Raw genomic sequence first — 25521 nt, forward strand, 5'->3', positions numbered from 1 at the left:
ATGTTCAGTGTAGCTCTGTTTATGCGCGCGCGCACGATCTAAATCTGGCAACACCTGGTTTGGGTGTAAACATGGCGGTGAATGGTCGAAATATTTTGGTGAATGATGGATTCTTGTTCAGTAGTAAATTAGGCTTGTATCCGGTTTAAGTGTTTAAACGCAAAATTGTTTTGGTAAAAATAGAACTTAGCAAACAGGTCCTATTAGGAAAATAAAAGGGGATGTCTTTGTTTTAGCAGCTTTGAGCTTCTTATCGAAATACAAAACATGACCAGCATGAACTTAGATCCAGTTGATCCGGCGTCAGACACTAACTGTCTATCATAATGCTGAACTGGACCTATTTGGTACGATCATCTATTGTTTTATGGCTTATTATTTCCCATTTGTGTTTGTCTTGTGGTGAGTCAACATGTGTTTATTTTTTCTTTCTTTATGTCTCCTTCTGGTAAAACATGTTTCACACGAATATCATCATTACTTGTGACACCTTCCAAAGAGGCCATAATTTCCTCTTAATCAATAAAACAGTGATATTCACATCCTGGCTGACTCACAAAGCCCTTGACTTCCAATTTAACATACTCACAAGGTATCCAGATCCCCTGTACAAATATTCATTACGTCCGGGACGGAGGTATCATGTTTGCACAAAACAAGTCGCACTTATTGAACGTAAATATAGTTTCCATTTATTGATACAAAGGTTTTTACTCCATCTAGTTCAGTTATTGATATGGGTATTGTTGTATGTCATTAGAATAACTTCATGCTTGTAGTTAACGTTGGATTCTAAGGTTAACTAATGACGTTAACGAAGCTCTGTATGTATCCTTAGCCAACTGATAGAAATATCCGTTCAACAGTTAGCCCATTTACTGGACAACGTCATCTTGTTTGAATGGCTATTTAATCTAATAGGGAGTTCTTATTTCAAAGTTTTAACCAAATCTGTCTATGGCTAGGCATTATTTAAAGGGGTTAAGCAACGATAAATATCGAGCTACAATTCAAAATTGTCTCAAAAGAACTGATCACTGACACAAACAAATTAGAGCTTAACCCACGTTACAAGGTTTGCGAGGAACAAACAAACAGACGGACAAACAAAGCGCCCACCCCTTCCGGCTTCACGTATGCGCGTACGCATAGCAACCGCGCGTTATTGCTTGATGGTCGGTCGATAAAATAGATGTCACCATGTGATTTTAGTATTATTTAAGGTAATTAATGGTCGTGAAAAGATTTATGATCTATTGTCTCTATTCTTTCAAGCTATTATATTATTGTTAGCAGTCGATGATGTAGATGTTAATACTGATGGATTTTGTTTTAAAACTGATTTGTTTGTCAAAGTTAAACTAAATCCGAGTTTAGTTAAATTAAATACTGATCTGATCACCGTTTGAAGAGGTACTTAAAAGCAAGCCTAGAATATTTCATATAATTTCCTAATAATGACCAGACGTAAATTATTTTATAGACTCTAAAATAAAGCAACGGTTTCACCAAAGATTTTATTGGTCCACATTAAACCCTTGGATGCCATTTATTATCAAATGTATGATAACTCTCAGTTTGTGACAAATTAACCGCAAATATGTACTAAAGTGAAACATAAAATTAATATTTATTGGTCCTTTGACACTGAATCTTTGGATTTTGTGGGGTCATTATCCTGGTAGGACCACCATCATTGACTAACAGAGAGTTACTTACTGTTGTTTGAAATATAGGAATAGTTCAAAAATATCTATTAACTTCCCCAAAACATGGGATGGAGAACTCAAAAAGGAAGCCCCCTGGGGTTTTGCAATAATCTAGAAAAAAATATACTCTAAAACAAATTATACCTATGTTATACATAGGTATAATTTGTTAAACCAATTTCGTCAGAAAAATATGATTTTCTAGACCACCGGTTTTATTTTTAGGATCCAAAACTAAGCGACGCAAGAATTGCATATTTTATCATTACAAAATTATGAAGGAATTAATAAAAAATGTCTCAAGTGATAAAATACAGGTAGCTATAAAGTATAAGGAACATAACTTTTATGGTATCGCCTTAAAAATTAATCCGGACATGAAGCGATCGTAAACGTTGAACTAATAAAGAATTATATTAATTTCTGACATCAAATGTTCCAATAATTTAGTTAAAGTTAACTTTTATGGTGTTTTAAGCAGTAACTATTGCTTCATTTTAGTACCTGTATTTACTGTACACGGTAAAATAGTTATAAAGGACCCCCATCTTAACTGAACCTAACACTAGTTAATGGAAATTCTCAACTTATGGGAGAATTTAGCCACAGGAATATCATAAAATTGGTCTACACAATTATATTCTAGTGACTTGGCAATATTTTGTTTTAAGGTGGTGTAAAGCTGTAGTGAACTAACATTATTATCAAATAAAACATAACGTGTGTGTCATTAACATGAGCCAAGTTCCAAGTGCTAGATTAGCTCCATAAAAATCAAACTGTACATATTTGCTCAATCCACACAGTCCGAGACTTACAAAACTAACATAATGCCCTACAATTATGGCTCGCTATGGCGAAACCGACAAGTTCCCACAACGTAACAAACATACATACGAACAATGCTTCTGTACTTACGTCATTGTTCAGTTGAGGTTATAAAGTAACACTAATGTACTGTGAAGATACTGGCTCGGGAATTAATGGAACTGAGAGTGCAATTGTAAATAAAGAAGATACGATAGATAATGGTGGTACAGCAAATAATGATTGTTTCGATATAACTCCAAGTTTGGCTGTAGATAAATTGCTTAACTTGCAAAGGTTTTATGACGTAAAGTTCTAAGAAGATAGGAATTCTATTACATCTGTTGTGAACGGCTCTGACAGTGAACATTCAAAGAAATCAGTAACCAAACAACTGGTTATCCAAAAACATAACGAAATAATTTGCGGGTATGTGTATATCAATCTGAGCAGTTATTTCCTTGAAATAAAATGAAGAATTGAAGACACACCGTTATTTATAAAACAAGACAGCATAAATACAATCTTGTTAAAATAAAACCTTATTTTTTAATGGAAACATCGTTAACACAGAAACTGAAGTTATGGGTAAAATATTGCCTTTCTCACTGGCTGATCTGTACTCGTATGGTCATAATATTCGGATTGGTAATTGTACCAGGAAATCGTCTTGTTACACCATGTTGGAGAACAAGACAATTTGCTACACATTAAAAAGGTAATTCAAGAAAAAGCAATTGGAAATCATAAAAGCAAGCATGCACGACTAGATTCTCCAAAATCACATGATTATGACGCTACCAATTTTGAAGTTAAAGAAAAATTACACCCGATAAAGATAAACGAGTAAGTCCAAACCTTACATTAGTCCTTGTCCAGATACTTCCAAAGCCTCGCCTTCGATGCATCACACTGTAATCATGACTAAGAGTACCGTATAAGACAATATGCCGCGAAATTGGTCCAAGTCGATATTTTACACCGATTGGGATCCGTAGGCGTTGTCTTGACACGGGTTAAGCTGGAAAGAGGTCAACGAAAGGAGGTACGCACCAAATTTATTTCTGATCATATAGAACAGTTGTGCTCGAAATGGTATCGGGCTCATTGAGCATGTATCTGATGATTGTACTCGGGTTTTGGTAACTACATTAAATGTATCAGCAGTTTTTAATCTATTTGTATGGGTTGGAAGAACTAATGGTTGTTAAAGAAATACTGAATGGCAACATGAGCGAATTTGAATACAATAATTTCCAAAAAGTCATGTTATCATTAAAAGCGCATAAAATTCCACAAACGTAAATGTTAATTTCAATACAAGCGGTATCCAAACACGTAGTTTGTATTGTTTCCAATATGAACAATTAATATTCTTACACCGTCCTTTTACGGACGTCAATAAAAAGCACTCACTGATGACAGAATAGCAATTACTTAGAAATGTTCAAACACCAGCGATAGCGGCCGAAGATATAGATAGTGATAGATATTTTGTTGTTTTGAAAATTCACGACGCAACGGCACGATGGCTGCTAATTCAAATTTCTCAGAACGCAGGAGATGCGTTAGAAAAGAATAAACTTCAAGATCAAGACAATAGGCAATACTTTCGTTTGCAAGCCATGGAGCATGAAATCGGCACAGATCCATAAGTGATTTATCGTGCTACCGTAGGCATTCTGGCTCCATAAGATAATTAATCTAGAACTGGCATCCGTTTATAAAGAAAGTGTTAAAAATAATATAGCTTATGATTTATGTGCCAGTGAAAGCCGAAAGATATTGTATGCAAAAATAGTTGACGATATGTAGGACTGGAGATTAAAGATTAATTTAGTGTATATTAAATAGCTTATGGTCGTGTATGGATACTGCATGCGTTCATACTACTATAAACAATGTCACTTGGTGTTACGGTCTATTTTTGCGTGCATTCCAGTGCTCTGCACTTATCAGAGCCGTCAACCCCTTTCTCTTGGAATTGCATCAAAGAAAAAGTAAGTCCATTTGAAAAGATTGACCCAAATGCTTGGACAGGTTTAGTAACAGCTACACGTGAGCTTGTAATCTGCGGATAATTGAAATTCAGTGGGCATCGAGACGAATTAAAGTCGCCTGTAGATCTTGCACTGTTGCCAATTTAGAAAATTGGGATAATAAGAGCAACTTTTTTGTAGCATTATTAACGCTGACGATTAGAGATGGATTAGCGTAATAACAAATGCTACTCGATGTTCTTTATAGGTACAAGTCTCCAATAAAAATAATATGAAACCGTATTCGACAGTCACAATACAGACGACCCAGCTACAAAATTCCAACAGCGAAACAATTAAGCAATCAACGCAACTAACAATTAAGTGAAAACAAAGACAAACGACAAGTTTATTTGCCATTGACATTGGAAAAATTGCCCCACCCTGCATGGGCAATATTTTTGCCTTAAACACTGGGTGTGGGCAACTAGTCGTTACGGAAAGAAACATCGACTTACATTTGCATTTAATCGTTGTCGTGGCATTTGTTGGTGAAAGCATTGTAATTTCATAGGAAACGTTTCATATGGATGGTGATACATAAAAAGTATGAGCGATTCATTTTGGTACACGCATTGTTTCATGTCTTGATACAAAAATGTTAAACGATAAATATCACTCAGCCAATACACCTAATGAATGGAAATGTAACCTAGATAATAGAATCGATTAAAATACTTGTAGCTAGGTTCATGCTATTATTGTCTCATGCCCACTTTCAACACCAGCACTGAACGGTGTTGTAGCAAATTCCATAAACATTATGGAATCATAATAATATCCGATATCAATTTAAAATGAAAGGAAATGCCAAGCTAAACATAGCGTAGAAAACTTATGAAGGAAGCAAGTCCAGTTGTAGCAGATTTTATGATTAACAAAAAGTAGGTTTGTATTACCGCATTAATCTAGAATACCGTATGACCTAAAGATAAGAATAAGCGCTACTTCCTTTAAGAGGCAATATAAGAGCTAAACAAGCAGGACATAGCATTAATAGAAATTGCTGATTTATTGAGATAAAAACATAATACTCGTAAGTTAGAATAAAGCAAGCAAATCTTGGTAATGGGCTTGAATGACTCGGCAATGAATTTCATGTCGGACGATAATATTAAAGTAACCTTTTATTAAATAAAGAAAAATATGAACAGAGCAAAGCAGAATTTTGTAGAAAAACAGTCAAAAACAGGTATTATGTATCTACGACATTACTCAGATTATCTCAAAGGCAAACACGAGTTTGATGAGTGCTGTTACAATGAAAGTCAAGAACGAGCAAGGTCGTAAGCAAAACAGTAGGATAAAATATGGCACAAAAACTAAGGTTGAACAAGATTGAGAGATTGGGTTACATGGTAATATTACAATGTACGACGTTGAATATGTAATGTTGCTACGTGAATTATTTTTCAAATTTAAGTCTGAATGTGAGAAAAAGTTGGACGACATTTAGCGTAAGAAATGGTTTAGAAAATTGTTTAAATTAAATTGCTACTCGTGAATTTACGGATGATCATATCATGATATAAAATGAGAACGACACAAAAATTGCTAGCACTAAAAGCATTGTAACGCTAAAATTAATGGTCAGAAAAGATAAGAAGACGAAAATAACGAGATCATAAACTGTGATTGGAGGACGAGCCATAAAATAAGTGATTGTCAATTTAATATCTTTTCCAATAAAACAACATCCAAGTTGTTTAAAAAGTAAAATATCGACCTTAACCTGGCGAAACGGGCGTATAAAATATTTAGCACAAACCTCGAAGTCGAAAGAATCACATTCTTTGGTTTAATTCAATCAGTTTAAACAAATAATTAAACAATTTTTTCTTGTTAACCTTACTTTGTTCTTGATTAGAACTTCAAAAACCTTGCAGGAGTTCCTTTAACATTAGAGCTATAATGGAATCCATTAAAAGATCAATCGTTAGTATTAATATTTGTTTGATCAACCCCTGCACTCAACTGTTCTGCAGTCAAGGCTCCTTTAATCCCTATTTCTTTATAGGATTTATCATTACTTTGCTAGCACGTGGTATTATCAGTTTCTTATTTAACTACGCTATCAATATTAACAGCCATATTGCTCCCGGCTGCTTTGACTCTTACACTAATAATTATATCAGTAGCCACAATACAAATTACCTTATTCACCTTGAATAAATCATTTAAATCGTTTGCCTAGACATTGTTTTATGATAGTGTCACTGATCACTTTCAAGTTTCTTGTACCTACTAATAAATTGCTTTGACGTTGTAAGTGTGTTTTTAAAGGCATCACATCTTTGTATTTAGTTTCATCTTAAATGTGGTGTATATTGCTACCTTTACCAACAATTTGTATTATAAAATCTGCAGGTATTTTAATATTCTCATCTTAGGCTTTGGTCATACTTAACGTTGCAATAGCAAATTACCTATTTCTGCTCCACTGATTTGGTTGACGTCATTAAACGTTTTTGCTTTATAGACATTTTTATCTATAATGGGCAGTGTCTGAAGCTCATTATTGATTACATTTTTTCATCTAACAGAACCTAAAGTTTTCAATAATTAAGCTTGAAGTAAGTGACGCGAAAACAATTGGCTCAAGGACTCGTTTAGTTACATACAATTAGGTTTGTCACGATTTACCCTCGATTAAAGTTTAATTACTGTATAGTGCCAACTTGCCACGTGTTTAGCATATTATTATGCTCATTTCGTAACACGCAATGCATTTATGCAACTTGGAATCTTAGAAACTGACTAAGCATACCGAATGGAGGAGTGGTAATTCTCAAAATGGATTCACAATTTGGTATAATTTAAAGTGACTCTGGTACATGAAAAATCAACGTTTATTGAAATGTTAAGGAATTTATGTACGATCGGCTTCTTAAGATTCACCTTTACATGATACAAGGAACTAGACTCGTGATTGCCAGAAGGCATACAAACACGTTGCCATTTAGACTCGTGGCAGGTCCAATAAAATTAAAACTTAATTTTGTAATAAGGAAGACTTCGACCATACATCACGTCACATATGCAATACTTAACCAGTTTTGTTTCACTAATAAATAAAACACAATCCTGGCACTGCATTCTTGTCCTTGATATTACAATATTAATATAAATAAGTTTAAGAGAAAGGAAGCCTTGAATATAGCTGCAGTTATTAAATCACATGAAATCGATGTATTTCTGACAGCTGAACATTAGTTTGTTGTTCGTGAAGATATTAAGGCGATAAAGATGGTAATTTAAATGTCAAAGGATGATACAAAAATGCGAAAAGTGTTAGCAAAGAAGAATCGAATGCCACATAAGGCTTACTAATGGCTACTAACCAACATAATGACTATTCTATATGAAAACTGCCAGTTCCCCCGACCATGTGGCACCGTTTATTTCCGTACTCACTGCTACTCTGACACTGGTGTTTACTCCTGGCTATTTTAGGAGATGCATCCAACACATGTATTTACCTTTGGAAAGGCGTTTACTCGGAATGCGTGTTGCTCTGTTTTCAACAAAGAAAGGAAATCATTGACGATTGTATTCGTGGTTATCGTCAACATCATCATCAGTGAGACGGAGATTTGTAAACAAATAGCTGATTGACGGCATGCATTAAGTAAGTAGAACTCTTGAGAATGCAAATCTTGACATATTCATAATATTTTTAATATTATTTTTTCTTTACAGATAGATAAAAAACTATGCAAAGAATATAATATTCTTTATTGTGCACAATGAGGAACAGTAGGCTTATCGTTAAAACATAATTTCTTTCAGACAAACTTTAGATCAAAATAAACTATGGAAGAATGTGAGTATACACAGCAATAGGAGAAGAATTGAATCTTCTCAATCAGGTACTTACTATAATGGTTAATGATCAGAGATAAATCATAGCAGATGACACTTACATCACAGATTATTTCACAAAGACGAAATAAAATTATTTACAGTCCATTCAAATAACGGTAGCACAAATTAAAGTTGCAAACGATTGCAAAATGGCTACCACCAATTTAGGCGGGATAGTTAGCGCCATGTCAAGGCGATTTTAGAATAGTTTTTTGCACATTGCAAGAATTTCGTAAATGTCGTCGGCAAAAACATTCTATTTGCTACAAAACTGTGTTGTTTCTTTCTATTCTTCTAACGGAATTACGAGGTATAAACTGGCATTTAAAAAATAAATTCATTCTTTAATTGACAGTTGCTAATTTATTGGACGACTATAGTTTTTGAGATTTCCTTTTATGGTCTTGTTGCTGTTTTAATAGGGAAGGGGAAAAGGATGAACGGAACTAGGATTTATTAAGGCTTGTTTGTGGGAAGTTCCTATTATGTGAGTAAGACATGGAAGAGGGGCAGTAGTTCCTAATAAGAACAGCGCTGAGCAAACTGATAAGTCCCTTGATTGCGTTGCTCAATTAATGTTACGAATACTGCGATCTGAGATAGTTTCAAGAAGGTAACATCGGCCCTGGTACGGAAAGGTTTTCAGAAGGAACAATGATGGGTTTTAATCCGTAAAAGTTGAAGCTCCCGCTGCACCCACAGCCGAAGGGCTTATTTGATGATTTCCCCAACCCAAAGTCAGTATCCCAGCACTTGCCGTATGTAGGCATGTCAGTTACAGTGATTCATCATCACCAGTCCTTACTTTAAATAATATTAGAATGATGGTTTAATATAAATCCTGAGCAAGGTATTAAGATATTTATTGATTATCAGATATAATATAGATGAGATAACTGTGTTTAGACTAGTAATGCTGAAATGTGACTAAGCCATTATTATATCGAAAAGAATAGCCATTGACACACTATTAAGTTACAATATTAATGCGGTTTTTAAGCAGCTATAAATGAATGGGTAGTCAGTGGTAGTCGTAAGATTAGGGTTCAACAACCTCATCTCAGATTCCATGTTAGTAGTTTTACCTAAAAACCTGGCTACCGCTATAAAACAGTCTGGCTAATGATCTGGTTTTTGTTTTAGAAGTTTTTAGTAGGTAGGTATGTTGACAATGTTTTAATGGGCGATTATGCTTATTGGATTGGTTTTGTGATAGTTTTCCATTCATGATTGTGATGTCTTTAAGCCTCTGTTTTGGAATTTAGAATGGCTATCGACTAACCAATGTAGGCCTACATTGCCTATTAATGCAGACACGAATAGGCAGGGTATAATTTTAAGTTTTTTGAAACAAGTAAGAGATTGCTTTGGTAAACCTTTGCTTTACGATTGTAGGTCATCTTGGTAATTTCAAAACCTATTGACGTAAAGGCATTTTTACTGTTTTTTTTTTGTCCGTTTTTGCTGTTTGACACAGTAACATAGTCTATCTAAGTAATCCCAGCAACATAACAGATGAGATTATCCCCACCTCGAACCTCTATACATCGGCATATCTGAGAGTTATTCAACTGCGAATTGAGATTATATTCCGCACACAAACATACAGACGTATCTATACGTAGTCTGTGTATCACAATAGAGGATTTCGGAATGTCGAGTATTGTTCGATTCAGGATGCATATTATAGGGATGCAGACCCCAGTATGCGTGACAACACTATTGTTACCACAGATAATGTAGCGTATTCTACCGTCAAATAATAATATCTGACGGCAGAGGCACTATCATTAAACATAAAAAAAATTACTTTTTTAACTCGCTAGTAATAGGGTAGCCGGCAACTTTTTTACCTGCCTACCTCACAGTAGCAAAGATCGTTGACGCTTACCAGCAAAGTCTCACAAAACAGTCAGAAACAGGGGACAAAAACCTCCCAAAACTCTATAATTAGCGAAAAAACTCACGCCTTTGACCACAAAATGCAAATTCCACAGCCAACCGGTTTGGAACGCAATGTTTTTTTTAAGAACCAATGTTTAGACCAGCCGTCGTCTAAATTCAGCCAGGTAATAGATCGGCATACGACCTACTTCGAGTTCTAGATACAGATTATACAATAGCAGCCGGTGATACAACACGAGATATTTTTTTCCGCGAATGGCTGTATCTAAGCGTGCCTCAGCAAAGCATGGAAAGTACAGTTAAAATAACTAAAATACTCACGAGTCTCCGGACAGCACGCGGCGTTGCTTAGAAATATTACGTTTTTTCAAACGTTTGTAGACACTGGTTGATGACACACAGATTGTCCAGTTCACTGTTTTGGTGCACTAAAAGTTTTCATTTGTTTTTTTAACGTGTTATTTGTGTTTATTCACAGCTTAGTTCTATATGCGGTTGACGGTTTGGGTCGGCGAGGAGCGACAGTCGCCCAACGTGCGTGATGACGACGCGGCGCGGCGCGGCGAACTGACGGGCCCACAGGCAAACGTCATCTGTGCGCGCGATCTCCCACTCTCCTGAGCGCCCGAACGCTCAGATGGTTTGTGTTATTTTCAAAATATTTTTGTTTAAAAGTCTTGTTTATCAGGAAAAAGCGTTTTGAGAATATTCAATACCTTCCATTCACATGAAAACTAAAATGCGCTGTTTACTTGTGTGTTGAAACAAAACAGATACCTACCTATTTCAGGGATGGCGAAGGTTCTTATTCCGGATTTCCAGCCTATTTTAATAAGTATATATTTTTGTAGGTAGACTTTCAAATAAGATTTAACCCTTGTTTTGTGATAAATGTCAGTTTAAATACCTTTCTAATATTTAGAGGGTCCTTTTCTTTTCGAGACGAAACATTTCTGAGTAGGTAGGTACCCCCTTTTTCTTGTTATGTTGGTACATAGTGTAGGTCGACGTCTGGGTCAATTAAGACGAAAGACCTACTTAAAACAAACTGGGAGTGTGGCTAGGTGGCCACTAAATTATATAACTCATGCAAATCCTAGGATAGGTACTAGTTAAGTAGTAAAATTATTTTTTACGTTGATAATCCAATCAATAAAGATAATTCGATAATGAAGAATGTGCTGAACATGAACGTGGTTGCATAGAGAGGGAGAGGAAGACTGATGAAAAAATGGATGGATTGTCTGAGAGACGATTGAATAAGAAGGGAGTGAATATTAGTATGACAAGAGCCAGAGAGGAACGGAATCGGAAACATGACACAAACAAGAGATGACGAAACTTCGTTAGATCATTCATTAAAACAAGCCTGTCGTATTTATGTTCCGATTGTTTTATATGGGAAATTAAAATATACAACCTGCATTATCCATCAGCGCCTCTAGCGGCAGAAACGCGAACTACAAAACATTAATGGCCTTACTACAAAAACTTTAAACACTGTTTTACACTTGTCTAAAAAAATGTGGCTCCAAAATGAACCATATATGTCAACGTCATAATTTGACATTTTTTTAGACAAGTCTTAAACTGACGTTAAAAAGTTTTTGTGGTTTAGACGGTCTGTCTTCGACTGTGGTCTTCCACGTAACGTACATGATTATAAATTAAATAATATCGACTATGTTAATAGCCTGGATTGCCTTGCGGAGGGAGCGGAATATAATGCCTACGCTTTATAAATACTTAAATATATTCAGATATTCGAAGTGCATTGTATTAAGTTATGCAATTGGTGCTTACATTACTTAGTTAAGTAAGTTTAAATGGTTTCTTAGTTTTGTAAGCGCCTACCCCTTTATTATTTAGGCTTGAAGGTTATTAACTTTTAAAGGTCTGCCAGTTTGAGGTATATTTGCATTGATAACTTAGGTGCGCTTGATTTGCGTCTTGATTACTTGAATGAAGTTTTAGGTCAAGTAAATCAATCTGTACCTACTGCTACTTAACTTATTTTTGTTAGGTATTCAGTCTTTTACAGATAATTCATTGTTATTTGGTTAACAGCTAACTAAATAAAACAAATCTTATGAGTGAAATTGAGATCTGGAGTTCTGCGACAGTCAACACTTCATGTCTCCGTGAACGAAAATGTGTAATGGTCCAATATTTTGAGCTTTCCGATAGGTACCTCGGCAACTTAAGACCGGCAGCTGCAGGCAAGTAGCTAGGAAAAATGTCTTTCAAGCACACGTTTTTTCAAAAATAGCTTCGTCCCACGTCCAAAAGGAAGCTACGAATATAAATTCCGATATAAAATTTACGAGGCGGTATTAAAACTACATTAATATGATTTATGCTCCTGTTTACACCGGCGCCCGCATGCGAAACTATTGTAACTGGAAATTATGTCTATTTTATATGAAGCTAGCTGTAACACGCGGTTTAACTCGCTTTTGAAAAGGAACTACCAAATGAAAGATAATCTTCAAATCGATTTTTTTTATGGGTTTTGTTAAGCTTAGATCTTCAACTATACTCTAATGGGTGAAAGAAAAAAAATGGCGTCCATGGCCGATTTCGGCCACGGCGGCTGTTCTCATTTAAAGAGATCAGCCAGCTGCGCAGGACATATTGAGAATCAGCTTGCCTAAAAAAAACAGTCTAGTGAGATTAATTTTACCCAACCATCAAACTTCCAATCTAGTTTCACAGATTAAAAATTAAACGTCAAAGCTCAGTCAGCGATCAAAGGGCCGCTTATATTACCCTTCTGATAAGCAACTACATGTACAGTTAAATCCACGTGTATTACAGTTAGAGAAACCACACACTAAGGCCTATAGTTTGCCGACAGTCTCGATGCTTGGCAATTTTTTTTTCTCAGGAAATGATTCTGTTCAAAGTTTTTAGTGGATCTGTACCGGCTAAATACCTGATCTTTGTAATGGGCGTGTTACCATTCATCTTCATACAGATATATGAGCCCAAACTATGGAGAACAAAATGACTAGCGGAGGTGCTATAACAGGAGAGTTCGCACCTCTCATTCCGGCCGCCGCTCTGGACCAGGTAGACACCATGGGCGCCGGGTGTCGCGAGATGACTCCCGGCCACCGTAGGCGTGGGTCTGTGGGCGATTAGTTCGGGTGGCTCATCGTCCCTCTGTCTGCTAAGACGACAGACCCGTGTCGACGGCGCGCGTTGTTCCACGCGCTCCTCAAAGAGATGTCAGCAACCCCAGCGGGGCCCAGCTAAGGCCTGCCGGGGCTGCGGGTTGTTCGAAAGAGATACCGCGGCCCTGGTACATAAAAGGCCTATGACGGAACACGACGGTTTTTAGTCAGTAAGAGTCTGACACTCCCTCACCGCTGCTAACCCACAGCGGGAGGGGTCATTTGATGATTTTTGACGTCGTTAAAAAAAAAGGTGCCATAACAGAAAATCTTCTAAGAAAGTGGCGAGCCAACATGCGTATGTGGTGGCAATGAGGAACGCTACGCATACCAAAAATCGTTGAAAGATGTTTCAAAGAACCCTGAGGCCTCGTTAGTTCACTCGGAGTGATCATTATAGTGACGCCCACAGTACCTACGTATTTGATAGGAAAAGGCGCTTGACCTACCTGCATTATGGCATCTCCGCTCTTTCCTTATTCCGTGGCGAAACTATCGGCCGACTAAAAGTTTGAAGTTTGCTTCTCTTAGCAGGACACTAGACGAGTTAAATATGGCGGTAATCCAGTGGACACGCCGTTTCCTTTATTCGTTACTAGATACAGATTGCTGTGATTGGATTGTAAAAGTGTTTTCCGTTTTGTACGACATTTGTGTAAGTTCGCATTTTGCAGTACCTACAGGATAAATTTTATTGTCGTTCATCGTCATCAATGTCGTTATTCTGTTTGGAATAAAACGACATTGATGTTGATGTACTTCGACGTCTTAACAAAGTTTTGTACTAAAACCTTACTAAGTTCATCACTGCAAAATTAGTTCAGTATGAGATACCTCTTACCAATGCGAGTGTCTTCAGTCACCGAACTAGGACATTACATGACACACTAAGTCATCATCTGCCTAACCTTTTCAGAACATTGCTGGGGTCGATCAGCTTCCAGTCTAAGCAGACGTAGTTGAGTACTAGTGCTCAACATGGTACTCATCATGACAAGACGGTCACCCATCGATACACGGTTGCTCAGTCTTATGATCGATCGATCCGGCTGTTACTATCCCCATATAAATATCACATAGAAATTCCAAACCCGCTACCATTGGAAAACGACAAGAATTTTCACGTCTCCATCTGATAGGCCGGCGCCACCCAGGAGTATAGATATTAATGGTCAGTAATACCATAACATCCGATGGTCGATAACGGGATATTTTGCTCAAACTATGCAGTCACAATGTTGGACAAGTTAATTTGTATTGCCGACTGTATCGTCGCTTGAATGGTTAATGAAGTAGCTCGGTAGCTGAACAACTATGTTAGGCCTGTTGCCCGATTCTCCTAATTATACTTAAGCGACATACGATTCACATTCGACTGAGATCCAATCACGACTCAATTACGATTGAAGCGTATGTGGCATTCCGCTATTTTTTCTTTGAAATATACGTTTTTATCCTTTTCTGTCCATTTTGTGATGATATTAGCCCACTTGTCCGGGGTGGGCCAATATCACCACAAAGTGGATCCCGGAGGATGGAAGGCGACCGAGAGGGAGACCAAGGAAACGCTGGAGGGAAGACTTGGACAGCTTCCTCTCGGACTGGCCTCAAGCAGCGAGGGATAGAGAAAAGTGGAAGGCTTTGGGGGAGGCCTTTGCCCAGCAGTGGGACAGCATAGGCTAATTAAAAAAAAAATCCTTTTCTGTCATTCAATAATGAATCATTTTTTCTGCGAATGATTTACGATTGCAATATGTTTGTAGAGCAAACTACGGTATAGACCAAAATCACTAAAATGGCAGACCAATCGCAAACAAATCGAATGTCGTTGGAATACGATTGGTCTTATTTTAGTAGCAGAATGCCCGATATGGTTAAAACTGCTATTGCGATTCGATTTCTATTCAATTTTGACATTATTAACTTAGGAGAATAGGGCCCCTGTAGATATTAAGGTTGTGTAGGTATTAATCAGCCTCTTTTGCAAACAAATTGTGTAAATTTTTCCTCATTCAGTCTTAGATGCATGAGTGATGGGATAAAATAGCTCATATTTATGAGTTCAAACAACTGTGCAATATAGCTGTCTGTCTTTTGCCAATCAAAAATTAACCTTCCATTATTGTAATAAGGTTGAAAATCGATTGAAGACATTTGACAGGTTGAGGTAGGTTGATGTGCTGCTGTAAGTAATAAAAAACAATTCTAAATGCGATGAGTGAGAACGAGAATTTGTGGTTTTACATTTATGTACAAACCATTAACAAACAAACCAAGTTTTAGCAGATGATCACAAACAAAGAATAGAATACTGTACAAAACATGATGAAAACGGCACAGTTCTATCAACATAGAATGAAGTAACCAAGGCCATCGAATGATCCCATAGCACTAATTAAACGCATTACTACAGAATCACAGTTTATGCACATTGCTCACTTATTACATTAGTTAGAACAAAGTATTCTCACGGTATTATCTTTATACTGTGGCAATTTAAAGATGGCTGCCACTGGAATTTTGTTGATCGTTAATCTGATAATGTGTTTTAATACTGTTAATTAATTTGTTGGTTTTGATGATTGCTGGTTGTCTACAAGTCATGGAACGCTATGAGAAGAAGTTATGGATGTTACGTTATGGGAAATAATTTAGAGAGATTTTTTGTGTACAAGTTTCAAACAAGCTTCTACCAACGGCTTCATTCGCGTTTCGAGGGAATTACTTCCTGCACATAGATAAAATGTAGCCTATATGCCATTTCGATATATGAGCTAAATTGCTGATAAGTTTTAGCAAAACTCATCCAATACTTTTTGCGTGAAAGGCGAACAAACATACCGACAAACTTTCACATTTATATTCGTAGGATACAAGAACCTTCTCACTATCATACATACTGTAAGTATGTAAACTTATTATGTATGTATACTGTGTATGGCTTAGTTACTACAGTTCTGGGCACCTAAAAATCATTCTCCTGCCCTTATCCCAATTTTATGCATAATGTTACGTCTTCTACTTCAACAGTCTATAACATAACCGACCACAACACACAATAGATTTTCTCACAAGACTAACTAGGAAGGCCACCAATAGGTACAAACAAGTGACAGATCGCAGCACCTGTATGCGCAGACGCACGACCAAAGTGAACGAGCGGTAATGACCTTCACGTCACTGGTGGTGTGGGCGATAATTGCTTGGTTTTCATGCTGTACTGGATATGGGGTAGGCAGAAGAATAGTTATGAAGGAAATAAAAATGGGTGTTGTCGCCCTTTTTAGGGGAAATCGGGTAAATCGATTAAACTTGATATAATAAAATTAATTATTGCCTAAAATATGTTGCTTCGAAATTCAAACTGTGGACTATGTAGCTTACTACCTACTAATTTCTAATACTGTTAAAACGACTTTTGAATTTTGGGACTTTCAGCTTAACTTTGTAAATTATACCTACTTATCATAATGTTACCTTGCATAAAGTTTTTTTTTAACACTTCTTATTCTCAACTTTGATTGGGTTAGGATGCTTTTTTCTACGAGATAGCCTTTACGATAGACCACTCATACAATTTTCTACAAATACATAGTTTCAACTTTGTAAAGCCACGAAAAGAACTTGTCAGATTACAAACCTACAAACTAACATGCTGAACACAGGATACGGAAGACTAGTACTTATCGTCCCAGCAATAATTCCATTCGATTCGCCTTAATTCAACTCATAAGCTTTTCAATTACTGGACGTTCGCTAATTGAATTGCCCTCTTGCGGTCTTATTGGAGTCAATAGTTTGACTAATATTAAAAGTGGTTAGCCCTAAGATCATCTAACCAACTGGATACGCCGTTGCCGTGCCATTCAAAGTGCCAAAAGTGGAAAAGTTCCACTCATTCATCTGTCAATAAATTAGTGTGTTAAGTTTATGCTCGTGTTTGCCAATTTTGTAGTGTGTATGCGTAACGATGTGATAGAAATTGCGTGAATGAGCGACGACTATTCGTTGCGTTACGTAAAATCATAATCAAAAGTCATTTAAGTATTCAAAGTAGGCTCACCACTTTTTGAAGGTCAACAAAAGCCCCCAAAACGCCCGCCCTTCACCACTTCATATTTGTTTTTGTTGGGAAGAAGTGGTGGAATGAACTCCCCAGCAACACGATTCTGCCGGAAGTATGGTTTGAAGAACCGTATACAGACAGGTACAGGTAATTTGGCAGATTTCTTCCCATGGCATGTCTAGTTGGCTATATGGTCCAAGGATTATCCGTACTGCCGATATTAAAACGATATTCGCCACAGGCTGTATAATTGCGAAATACTTAGAAACGATTAGCATGTCACTGTATTATATAGCTGTTGTTAGTTTAATATTCGCATTGACATTGTAATTATTATAGGGCATTATGTTGGAATTAGTATAATTAAGCCTATTTTGGACTGTCAAGGAATAGGAAATAGTGTGATTAGGTTTGCCTACTGTGTTATTTAGTGCTTAGCAAGTTAGGGGACTATTGTGGATTACTGGTTTAGTTAATTCGCAGTTAAATGGGATTAATCAAGCTTTGTATTATAAGTTCCTTGAATAAAAGTGGTTGGTATTAAGTGAACGCGTACTCTGCAAACTTTTAGTCGGCTGATAATTTGATTGGGCTCATAAATCAGTATGGAGAAGAACAGTAGTGTAGTACACATAACAATAATCAGATATTCGGCCAGTATCAGAATTTTAATGGGACAATAAGAAGACTGAAGAAGGCGACACCTAATTATTTATTTATTGAAAAATCTCTTAAATTACATACTTTAATTTTAAATTGAATTACTACGCTTCAAGATCATTATTAAGATAATTTATTTTTAACGGAATATAGTAATTTATTGCAGTTTGATTACTGGTAGTCATTAGTTCAGTCTAGGGCGACAAATTGCCTGAGTCTAGATCTAGGTGAACCTAAAGACCTACTTATTTCAATGACCGATGATTTTCTTTAATATGATTTAATTTTTACACTTGGTTGACAAATTAAAAGGGTAGCTTTACTTTACGACAGACACTAAAATACGTTTATTTCTTTCAAATTAGAATATATTAAAATGAAAGATGTAATGACAATGTTATTTTCATTAATTTTGTCTAAACCAGTGGTTCTTAACCTTTTTGTCATGAGGGACCACTTTACCAAAAGTTTGGCTTGCCGGGGACCACCCCATTGATTTGTCTAAATTGAGGGTTCTTTGATAAAGAATACAAGCACACTTTATAATTAGCACTCATTTCTTTATTATTTAGCAAAAAACTAAAAGCTACAGATTTTATTTTAATGAGATTTTTGTGACTGCATTCTCTTTATTAACTTCTGAATTCTTCGTTCAGCCCTACTTACAAATGCGCGAGCGAAGCGAGCGCGAAATTTTTTTCGGACTCGTACGGATACGGACGTGAAATGTATCACAAACGTACTTAACTTTTTGTTTGTTGACAAATGTAAAAACGAGGGCATACAGTTGCTGAATACGCGAGCGAAGCGAGCGGGAAATTTTAATTATTTTTTAAGACTCAGAACCAAAATTACGTACAATGTAGCCCAAACGTACTTTAACTTTTTGTTTGTTGACAAATGTAAAAACGAGGGCATATCGTTTTTGAATACGCGAGCGAAGCGAGCAGGAAATTTTAATATTTTTTTAAGACTCAGAACCAAAATTACGTAAAAGGGCTACATTTCAAACCTAATTTTTTTTCTGTTGGTCAAGTAAGATGGATAGCAACGTCGCGAAGCAAAGCTTCGCGGACCACTTGGAATGCCTCCAGGGACCACCAGTGGTCCGCGGACCACCGGTTAAGAACCACTGGTCTAAACAATAAGCCAATAATAGCTTCAATTAGTTTCTAAATATTTTTTTCAGTTCACCTTTGTGATCACCATCTTTTAGGTAGTATTATAGTAATCTGTGGTAATAGTTTGATTTTGTATCTGAAGTTTTCTATAAAATAGAAATATTATATGCATGTAAGCAGGTATTAAAACGTAGCGCCATATAATCGTAATGTAGTTACAGCTGATTATTTCTAGCGGATGAGCATGACTGACTGCACGTCGTATTAAAATAATTTTATAGAGTATACTTCTGATTTATTTTATGTAGAAAAATAAATATGGCCCAAAGTGTAAGAGCGAGCGATTGATAAAGCATTTTTCTTTTGACTTTTTACCCCTATATGTTGTGCAACTATGTACTTTCTTAATTTCTCCCATGCATACCCTACCCTTAAGTACTCTATTATGTACTACCCCCATGTAATTTCCTATGAAGTCTAATATGCATGTAATGTGGATTTTTGTGTTGTTGTTTAGTTTTTTCAAGTATTATTGTTATCTCAACTTATTATTTGTAAAACCATTACTCTTTTTACTAACCATGCTACCAATTTTAGCTTTACAAATACGATCCGCAATCCCCTTCACTTTGAACCACACAGGATATACCTCTAATCCAAGCCTGCACAGATGTCAAGAAGTTGCAGATAAATCAGGAACGTCAGATAGATGCACAGGAACAGGATCAGACCATCACAGCTGATACCTGATAAGGCCAGCATGTGTATCTGACAACGGTAGATGGCGCTAGTTGTAACATTTGATTTGTGGTCGGTTTTGCTGCAAGATAGTGTAAATCTTTTAAATGAATCTTAAGCTCTCATGTTAGAGATTAGCGTTTGGTATAGTTTTGACAAGTTTAGATCGGTACTTCTATACTAATATTATAAAGAGGAAAACTTTGTTTGTTTGGTTGTAATGGATAAACTCAAAAACTGCTGGACCGATTTTATATATTCTTTCACTATTAGAAAGCTATATTATCTGCGAGTAACATAGGCTATATTTTATGCCGGTGCGGGCAGTAGCTCCCACGGGACGCGGGTGAAACCGCGGGAAAACGGCTAGTAATATTATAAAGCTGAAGAGTTTGTTTGTTTTTTTGTTTTTGCTGGAACGCGCTAATATAAGGAACCACTGGTCCGATTTGAAACATGTTTTCAGTGTTTGATAGCCCATTTATTGAGGAAGGCTACGGACTTTTTTCCGGGTTCGCGCAGAACTTGCCACGGTATGCGGGTGAAACCGCTGGCAAGAGCTAGGTTTATAATATTAGTTTATTTGTGATAGTAAAGCTGTGATATCGTTTTGATTTTGACAACAAGTTTATAGGTGTTTCCATGTTTATCTAAAGGTGCATTTTAAGAGACAGTTAAGGTTGTGACGTTTAAGGAAGTTCAGGAATTGGCACTCGATAGGCGTAAATGGAAGGAGCTGCACCGACAAGTGCTGGGCTCTTAAATCAAGGAAGAAGCGTTTAAACCAATTTGTGGTAGATTTTAAAAGTTTGTAAAAGTTTTGTTTGTAAATTCAGAAGTTCAAATAATGTTTTTTAGACCTTTGAAAAAAAGATTGTCACTAGTCCCAAATGATAGTAGAGAATTGCTCAGTGTCTGCAATAATTGAGTTCAGATATATTTCAAAGAATAAACAGCTTACAATTTGACACTAATAAAAATTATAAGCCTATATTTCATTTGTCTTCACAGCCTAAAGGCTCAGCTAACTATCCGCAAAGCTGTCTAGACGTAACTGTGAATGATTTACAGTGTGTACATCCCCTTAGGCTAATATCTAGCTAGAATTAATGACTGCTAGCAGCTATCTAATGTTTGTAGCTAGTTAGTTACTTGAATAATGTCTAAATCTGTGTTTCCGTGAAAACGGAGTGTTATAATGCTTCTGTACCCGCTTTCCGGTGGAACTACTTTCCGCACGTGGATAAAAAGCCCATAGGTATGCTATTCTGATGTATACCTACCCTTAGCCAAGTGTCATCAAAATCCATCAAGTGGTTTGAAAGGGGAACAAACATCCATACGAACATACAAACTGTGGCATTTATAATAATAGTAGCATTTTATTTTTTTTGGTAATTCTGTGTTGTTTAACTTTTGCAGTAAAATAAGCAGTACTGTCAGGATTTCTTCTTCCTTCATCGTCATTCTGCTGCCCTTATCTCCCTCTATCTAGTGACTAGTGTCATCTCATATAAGTTAAAATCTTTCCAGCCATGTCTTGCACACAAGATTTATATCATGTTTCTAAGTATGTTTCTGTATCTACTAAACACAGAGTAAAATTAACAACATCACGCTCATTTGAATTTAAATTAAGGCTTTAATTGATATTGCTGTAATTAAAACATTTGTTTCATAACTATTATTTGAGGATTGAGAGAGAACCCGTCATGTTAATATTGAGTTTATTTTTACTGCAAGGTAAGTAAAGCTAAAATTACTTCAATAAGGTTTTGTAAGCTCAGCCCTCCATAATTCGTTTCATGTAAAAAAGAGACGTATTCCTGTCTTAATAAGGTTTATTATAATTTCAGCTTTATCAAGTCTGGACTGCTATAATCCAGATTTGGACGGCGCTATGAAAGTCGGATTAAATTCATACGAGAAAGGATTTCAGCCCTCAAGAAAGCTTTTATCAATTAACTTTATATCACAAGAAAAGGATTCAAAGATGAAAGCGCTTGAAGATCCAGAGGTGTTACAAGTACTAAAAGAAGCACAGCTAGCAAGGCAAAACCCATCAAATTCAGAACAACAGGTCATTAAAGACCTTATTAGAAAAGCAAACCGTATACTGCAAAACATGGGAACACAGATATTAACTGATCTCAACATAAAGAAGAACATAACGTCAATACTTGAAGTTGTTACGGACGACTTTGCAATGATGATGCAAAAATATTATGACGTCATAAACTCAGACCGAATTAACTCGATTGACGACAAATATTCTATATACGTAGATTTAGTTGACACATCGGGACGATTGCTTTACAGTGAAGGTAGAGCGATGGTAGAAGAAATAATATCGGATCAGAATCTAACCAGCCAAAACAAAAGCATCGAACTATTGAACGAAAAGATTTTCAAAATGAGTGTTGAAGGAAAAAAAGAGGGAATGAAACATGTTTGCGAGGTATATAACATTTGTAAAGAGTGTCCTATGTTTACAGATTATGCAGCAAATCTTATGAGTGAAATCATTAAACTTTCCGATGATAAATTTCGCAAATTTGTTGACATATTAGTCAGTATATTAAAAAATCATGAAGATTTTTTTGCTAGTGTCATAGAAAAAGAAGACAGAGAATTCATAATTAATGAACTTCAACCATTATTGACGGATTCAGTCGCACTAAGAGTTTATTTCGTTTCTGCCAGAGATGTTATGGAGCAAAAATTTAATGGTGATTTAAAAGCTGAAGAAGAAAAACTAAACATTAAGGCTAAAGCTATTCGGATACTTCTAGAAATAATAAACAAAGCTTTAAGTAGTGAAGAAGATCTTCTTACTATCGATTTCGAACTTTCACTATCTGCTCTAAAAGATATGAATGATAAAGAAGACAAAGTAATTAGCCGTATTTGGGAAGTTTTTTTGAAAAAGATTATAAAAATATTAAATCATAATTTGAGTAGAACCGCTCGGACGGAAATGAGTGTTTTAATCAAGGCCATCGCGAGGGAAGTTGCTGATGATGATAATTTGGTTATAGATGTACTTATGAGAGGATCTAGGTACGTAGAAGACGAACAGTTGCCTCTAGACATGGGCGTTTTTGTGTAAACCAAATATACTCGTAAAACAAGACAAAGTATTTTTTTTATAAACGGTTAATGGTTGTCTGACACTCGAACAACATCCCCTGAAGATATTAGATGTAGATAAATGAAACACGTACCGACTTTAGGTTCGGTTGCTTAACTGTATCCTTTGTGCACCATACCCTTGCTGCATGTCCATATGCATATGCATGAAAGTAGTCTTGGGTCATCTCTTCGATTTTTTTTCGTCTGGCAGAATTAACGCTACATATCTATTTTTCCTAACATTTAATGTCATGGATTTCCTCCAAGTAACGCCCGATTCCATAATTATTTTTATTATTGAAAAACGGCAAATTTAAGATACAAAAATTAATGTGATTTTAAAACACATTTCAATAGTAATTTTATTGTTTTCTCGCTTAGCAATCTTATCAATCAATTAGCAATTTTAGTTCCTTGTTTTATGTTGAAGTAACCGTAGGCAGGTGAACATTATGTTATTATTCTATTTGCTTGTTTTTCAAGGTATATATATTAACAATTGTAGCTATATCTTAATGATTGTAATGTATGTATTGAAATTAAACTGCCACTTGGACCCCATAATATGATATATTTTTTAAAAGAAACACCTAATGTGATAAACAAAGATTTGCTTAATTTTATATTGGATGGTATTTATTTTGTTTGTTACTTATAATTTAGACTTCATTGATTAGGTACATGATTCGATGCCTTTATTAAATGTATTCTTTTCCAGCTTTCTGTGGAACGTACTGCCATTATACTAGGCCACTTTCCAACATAGCAAAAACTAGTAAAATTGTGTGCAAAACTACAATCACGTGTCATATTTACCGACTTAAAATAAAAGGTGAAGAAAATATCAAGAAAATCGGAAAGCAAATAAAAGGTGATCTTCATTCTGACGTACATATTACTCGCTTGCTTATAAGCGCAGTCAAAGATTATCAAAACATGTTACAAAGTTATTATGAGTTTGCCAGTAACGTTGGAAGTGACTCACTCTTAGACGAGCACTATGCTTATGTAGATCTAATTGACGCCTCCCATCATCTGCTTGCCACGGAGTTGACGTGGCTGTTGAAGAAAATCGCTATAAATACAAATCTGTACAATAATAATGAGAATGTTGTGGACGTACACAATAACATTACAAAGGCCCTAGCTAATGAAAAAGGAAAAGAAATGAAGTATCTCTGTAAAGAGCATAAAATCTGCAGACCATATCCAGCGTTTACCGATTACGTTGCAGACCTTCTTGCTGTAATATTAAAACTGTCTGACTCAAAACTGAAGAAGCTCGTAGAAATAGTTACAAAAGTTTCACAAAGATATTATACATTCTTACTTAGGCTTACAGGGGAAGAAGATAGTGAGTTGATATTGACAATACTACAAAACGCGTCGGTTTGCGTAAAAACCATGAGAGAAAAGCTTAATTCTTTGATGTTAACACTGAGTAAAAAATTTAAGATTATTTTTAATGGAAATGATGACGCTATCATGAAGTCGAAACTACAAAAGATTCTTATGGATATTATAGATAAAGCATTAACATCTGATCCTAGATTCGTTGCTGTTCATTTTTACCGAACTATATTAGAAATGCAGGGTTGGGCAGTTGGCTTAAGGCCTAGAATAGATGATATTTGTCAGGAATTTGCAAGTACCTGGGTAAAAATGTTGACATTAAATACAACAGAAAGTGCTTTAAAGGAAATGAAAGTATTAATAAGAGCACTTTTAAGGGGATTTGAGACAAGCGATAAGCTGTTGCCATATTTGTTTCAGTATGGATCCGATTATGTGGGACACAATTTACCTGGTCAAGAGAGAAATCACGTTTATCGAATAGGAATAAAGCAACATTAATACAGTTTACTTTTTATTTGATTCTTATTAATATTCAGGTCAGTCACGCGTTAATTCTTCTAGTGCTGGCTTGGATATCATCCTCATCCTCCGAGCCTTTTCCCAAACTATGTTGGGGTCGGCTTCCAGTCTAACCGGATTCAGCTGAGTACCAGTGCTTTACAAGAAGCGACTGCCTATCTGACCTCCTCAACCCAGTGACCCGGGCAACCTGATACCCCTTGGTTAGACTGGTGTCAGACTTACTGGCTTCTGACTACCCGTAACGACTGCCAAGGATGTTCAATGACAGCTTGGATATCATCCTAAAATTCGGATATCTTATAGTAGTTGCTGCTAGGGAGATTGTTGCGCACTTCTTCTTCCTAGCTATAATATATGTACTTCCAAGGCCGATAGTGCACAAGCATTTGCGTAAATCCAACACGACCGGAGAGAGATCAGGGGCCC

At 36.1% G+C, this 25521-nt stretch overlaps 1 protein-coding gene across 1 annotated transcript in view; it reads right to left on the bottom strand.

Annotated features, from left to right (window-relative positions):
- Window positions 1-10894, bottom strand: part of LOC124640938 (LIM domain only protein 7) — a 193060-nt gene extending 182166 nt beyond the window's left edge. The window contains exon 1 of the mRNA XM_047178902.1: window positions 10646-10894. The gene's annotated coding sequence lies outside the window, so the exon portion shown is untranslated. The remainder of the gene's footprint in view (window positions 1-10645) is intronic.
- Between the last annotated feature and the right edge of the window lie 14627 nt (window positions 10895-25521).

Source organism: Helicoverpa zea, chromosome 21 (assembly GCF_022581195.2).
Source record: "Helicoverpa zea isolate HzStark_Cry1AcR chromosome 21, ilHelZeax1.1, whole genome shotgun sequence".
NCBI lineage: Eukaryota > Metazoa > Arthropoda > Insecta > Lepidoptera > Noctuidae > Helicoverpa > Helicoverpa zea.